The sequence below is a fragment of the Etheostoma cragini genome, chromosome 17 (assembly GCF_013103735.1).
Source record: "Etheostoma cragini isolate CJK2018 chromosome 17, CSU_Ecrag_1.0, whole genome shotgun sequence".
Taxonomy (NCBI): domain Eukaryota; kingdom Metazoa; phylum Chordata; class Actinopteri; order Perciformes; family Percidae; genus Etheostoma; species Etheostoma cragini.
The window spans coordinates 12,667,899-12,673,898 of record NC_048423.1 but is presented as its reverse complement, the minus strand read 5'-3'; positions in this window follow the sequence as shown (position 1 = coordinate 12,673,898).

Here is a 6,000-nt window from a genome sequence, read left to right as displayed (position 1 = left end):
CAGGAAGGCAGACTGTGGCCTTCAGTAAGTGTTAAGGATAATAAAGAAGGACTTAAGAGGGTTTGAAAACTGTTGGTGGATAACAGCAGGACAAATGAGAGGGCCTTGCTAACAGCAGCGCTTGACTGACCCCAGCTGAGTCAACAACATGGCCACGAGAAATCTGAATACCTGGAGGGGATGGGGAGCAAGAGGAGACTGTTGCTTCTCCACAAGTGTGAAAATTCCTTCTCATCATATAGATAACGTTGATCCTTTTGGTGTTTTATGCCCGATAAAAATGTCTTACAGCACATGAGGAAGAGAGGTATTAATGGGAAGAAACTGTCACTGAGACAGTTTCATATATTATCCTTATCTGTATTTAGTATACATGAATGTGAAGGTTGATATAACAGTATATTTTAACTTGAGAAATCATGTTGTACTTTTTGTATCCCACATTTTAAACTATTGAAACTTTCCAGATGGTACTGACACTTTCCTAAAGAGAGCGTGTTAGACTAATTCTTGGCTGGAAGAAGTATCTCCCCCCCTTAAAACAGTAAATTATTATTTTTACAATTTGTTTTTTGTACAGATAGAATAAACTTGACATGTTAATGAATCAGCATATTTATGTTTTTGAGTGCAGTTTTTTAATGGTCATCATAGCAGTGGCAGTGCTTTTCACCTTGAGGGAGGTGATGTTGGACAACATCATGAATTCTGTGTGCCAGCTCTCTAAACCAGTGAGAACATGAGTGGGCCAAAAATCATAGAAAACTGCTTTCTGTCATTAAGGGACAAGCACAATTAAATATCAGATCACACTGGACAAAACAGAAAGTAAAAGAAACATCTGTGTTTCATTTATCTGAGAGCCAAAAATAAGTCAAATTTAGTTCTGCATCCAAACAACAGATGTTAGTCATGTTAAATCAGCTGCTTTTACTGGTAATTGTCAACCAAACACACTTCCATGTGAAGCAAAGCATGATGAGCAGGTGAGACCTAACAGTTATGTTGATACTGTGAGTAAAACAAATCAAGTATATAAGTATTTTGTTTTGTATGTGGGCTGTCTGGAATTGTTATCTTTTTATATTTTATATACATGTATTTTTTTTATTTATTTTTTATTTTTTATTGTAAGTGTGGCTGGAGCATGGCCACTCACGGAGAAACGTGTGCTTAATTCATTTCTCATTTCAAGCTTTTTGTTACTACGAAGACATAGAAAACAACTAAGAAATTGCTTGATGTGTCATCTTCTCGCATTCCCTAGATGCAGAGCTTGATGGCATCAAAAACAGGCCCAGAGAATACAGAAAAGTGTCCTTGTAAGTGTTACTTACTTGGCAATAAATAAATCCTTTTTTGATTCTGAAAAAGAAATAGAGCTATGCTTTTCTGCACAGCTTTATCCACTCAGTGCTTCATTTTATGACAGTGACTATTTTAACAGAAGGACATAAACAGCAAGGAACCATCTGTGACTTGACTTAGTAGACTGAAACAAGAGTTACCTTTTTCATACGAGGGGAATTTACCCATAACTGTCATAATAAATGTATTTACAATACAAGTTGTGTCAAGTAACATGCTAATTGAATAGTGCACTATGTTGAATTGATACATGTACCAACATGTTATAACAACTTACTTGATATTAAATAAAGATTATAATAAATAAACATCAAATTATGATAATTTAGAATTAAATAATGGTGGCCATTCTCATAGAGTTTCAGTCCCGGAACCAGCCTTTATGATGATTTGCATCACTTTTTCTGGATAAAACCAAGCTTATAAGACTTAAGGAAGGTTACCGCCAGCAGCCACAAGATTAATTCGTGTTTAAGTCCTAAAGCTATTTTAGATCTTGGCTTGATGAGCTTGTTCATCTCTTTTTCCTTCTGTAGAAGTCTGCATACTCTCATTTATGACTACCTGACAGTGCTGTAAGACCAAGGGAACATTTGGACAATGTTAGACAATTTAGTTGTAATGAAATAAGCTAAGGTTGCTGAATGAAAATGCCCAGAGCATTTCCTCTTCTCAACGTCACCCTCACTGTTGCATTTTTTCTCCAATTCACATGTTAGCACCTTAACCACAGCAGCTAAGACCAGTAAGTCTATCCACACAGTACATCACTGTGGGCCATCCAGAGAGCTGTCTCAACAGAACTATGAAAGGAAATGTAGTTATGACGAATGATGTGTTACCTCAAATATAGAAAAATGCATTCCATTGAAAGCCAAAACTATCTCCCCATATGTAAACACATATTCAGTCATTAGTTCAAATGGCCTATCTAACTAAAGTAATGTGAATAAATGCAGCAGAGAGCAGCAACTTTTTCCAATAATTGTTTTGTTTACAGTGCATGAAGAAGTGTTGCATTTGTCCTTTGCTCCCAAATTTCCTGTTTTTCCTAACACCAGATATCGCTCTCCTCAGCCAGGAGTTCCCGCATGTCCACTCTGGACAGGACCCGGGTCATCACAAACATGTGGCAAGATAACAAGATATCCATTTACCAGTTTAATGGCTCCCCTCAGGAAATTACACAGCGAGGCAAAATTCATTCTGGACAATGAGAAAATACCCTGACACAGGAAACATAATAGCCTTTGTTGAGAAGTGACAACAAAAATGGCATGACCTTATGCACTCACTACTAAACTTAGACTGCAGGCGAATGGTGGATGGGTGCTAGAGTCCAGAAGTCTGACTTTAGAAAGTTCAGTGCTCTCAAAAACTAAAATTAAAGACAACTGAGTTGACAGAAAACAACCAAAAACGTAATTAATCTCAACAGGGACAAACTAATAATGTTTCCTTACACAAAAATAAACAAGCAGGCCTGGGATTCTTCTCATGATGAACCGCGAATCCGTTTTAATGTCACCGTAAGGCTGTTGTTGACAGTGCAGTGTAATCAACTAGTAAGTTTTAGAGGGATGTGTAGATGTTTTTAAACTTTGAACAGAGTCAGGCTAGCAGAATCAGAGCAGAGTGTTGTGGTCAACTGTGATGCATTCACTTACTAATGTACATACTAAAGGGCATTGGAGCACTGATGCGATTGCTTAGCTTTGAGGAAAAGTGAACACACTATACAGTCTGATTTTATCTGAACGGAAAAAAACAATTTGAATAAACAAATTGATTGTACCACTCACATTTATTCTGAGGTCTGCTGCCAACTTCTTCAATTAACAATCCCTGATTCAGGAAGTCAACAGAGATGCCTGTCAGGAAGGAAGGTCAGTAGTGGGTAAAGAGAGGAAGGGGACATGGATGGCAGCAGCAGGGAAATGTTTTCCATGGTTGGATCACTTTGTATTAAAGCGTGAAAAAGCAGTACAGAGGATGTGGTGGGGATAAAAAGGATACACAAAGACACAATAAAATGGAGAAGAAAAGCAGGTTTCTATGTTTGTTCGTTCCCTTTCTCTCTTCAAGGTTCTGGATGTTCCCTCCTGACCTGTAAAACACAGAAATTATGTAATTCTCCTCACTGACATGACTCCTTTGCTGATACTATGGCCCAGAGCTGATATCAGATTGGGTTGCATAGCGGCTAATAGACTCTTGGCTCTCAGACATGGCACTTTATCTATTCCAGAGTCGGCCGTTCACTTTCCCAGCAATACTCCTCATCTATCTGGATATGTCTTTGGGGTACATAAATAAATCTGCTGAGCTAGAGTCCTGTGCACTCCTAGAGGTAGGCAGTTGCCACAATCTCTACAATAACGTGCCACATGTTGGTCACAACCTGTGTTCTTTTCAATGTGCTTACCTGGCTAATTTCATGCACTTTTTATGCATTGATGAGACACAAAACATTTGTAACCAGAGCCTGGTGCCTGGTACATTTGCCAAGTCTCTGTTGAAAGTTTAGAAACCAGAACAAGCAGCCGAAAAAATGACTTTATAAGAAAGTTAGAGAGAATTCTCATTAACAACCCATGTGAGTCACTGCTGAGCTGGGATTGAATTTTTCGTAAAAAAGGATTACATGTAGCACGTCATATATTCTTGTAATGCACTAGGTTGTTTTATAAGATTGGTCATTGCCTCCCACACATGATATCTTTGTGCAGCTGGAAATACTTCTGAGTTTGCGAATAAAAATGGGTCTCAGAAGACGTCAGCATGTTTGATTTGGTTCACTAAAGGGATCAGATAGTCTTGTTCATGCATTTTGTTTCCCTGGTCATTTTTGCCATCAAATCTGTTTAGCAGCAGATCAAAAAAGTTTGGTTAAAGGTTATACACGTATAATTACATATGTGTTAAAGATTTAATTCAAACTATGTGGCCTACATTATTTTCATCTCTGCATTCTACTGCAGCAGGTAGTGTGCTGCAAGTGTGAAGAGTGATGAAGTTTCTCTGCTTTTCAGTCTTCCGGCAACAGGCAGGAAGCTGGTTAGGCCTTCTTGTTACCGTGCTAAGCAACTAATACCACCACACAGCAACTAATGCCTACCCTGCAGCTCTGTTTGCTCCTGGCTGCATGGCGTGCGGTGTGCTTCTAATCATGGTGAGTGAGGACAGAGGTCAAGTCGGTGGGAATATATGGTTAAGTATTGCAGAAGGGCCGGAGCAGAGGAGTGAGCCGCTAACAAAGCTTTTGGTTAATTTATGACTCCCAGAACAGATGGGGACCTGGTCGCAAGTCCTCTGGCATGAGAGGCACCCTGTCTGGGCTCAACACCCTGTGATTCTACCCTGGACTAAATCAACCGCTCAAAACCCTGACTGCCCGAGCAGCATATCGACCTCATACTACCTTCCTTAGGCCTGTTGTAAATCAGCTGGATGTCGTAGGTAGAAGCAGACAGAGGGAGTGATGGACAAAGGGTTCCCTTGTGGCCAGGGTCCCGAGAGAGAGAATGCTCTCTGCCTCTTATCAATGTGTTTGTTTAGTTGAGTTTTTTTAGACAGACACAGAGACTTACAGCACCTGGACAATATAATTAAAACAGTTCTATTAGGCTGAAAAGATCAAGACATCTTACATTATTTATGTCCAATAACTGTCAGTCAGTCTGTATTTTTGTCCAAATAGGCATGGTGGTTTGATCCCAGTTCCTGCTGTCCACATTTTCACATGTCCTTAAGCAAGACATTGAACATTAAATTGCGTCAGCCATTTCAATGTAATGAAATACACTACTCTTAATATTGCCCAATCTCCTGTTAACGGATGTCATGGTCTTCTGACCATTGCGCTTACGAAAACCTTTAAAAACTGATAACATGAACTCTTACATGCGTAATCTTTGTTGTTGTATAACTAAAGGAACAAGACCAGGGCACCTTTGTGCAACAAAACATGCTTTATTGTCCCCTCAGGGAAATTGGTTGCACACATTTGCCTTGACGGTTATAGAAAGCCCAACAACTTGAACAAACAATACAACATCAACAATAATTTGCAAGTAAAGTATTTGTAGCTCCTGAAAGTTATTATTTGGGCATTTGTTCACCCCAAAACATTGAGCCATTGAATTTTGAATTGAACTGCATGAAGGATCCCTAAACATATTACAAGATGGTTTGGCAGTGGGATTCTCAAAATATATGAGCTGTGTAATAGAAAATGACTGTGAAACAGCCACAAATTGTGTCTTTTACCCACTTGACACCATCATTTAACACTCCAGCAATTCAACCTACACTACATCCTGTAAGTGTAGAGTTGGCAAGAAGTGTTGAGTTGCTTCCTGTTCCCAGAAAAATGATGTCTCAAAATGCTGACAGGAAGAGAGAGTTTTGAACTTGGAACTTGACATAACCTTTGTCGCACAGCTTTGTCCCACTCACTGATCCTCTTGGCCTTGACCTTCTTGTTGGAAATATGGGAAGAATCACACATAATCTTTTTATCCTTTTCTCTAAAATAAGTTTAGACACACAAGATTTTAAATAACAAGTGTATATCTCTTCATTATTGTCTGTCCCCTTATGAACCTTACTATGATTACTTCAGCAATGTAC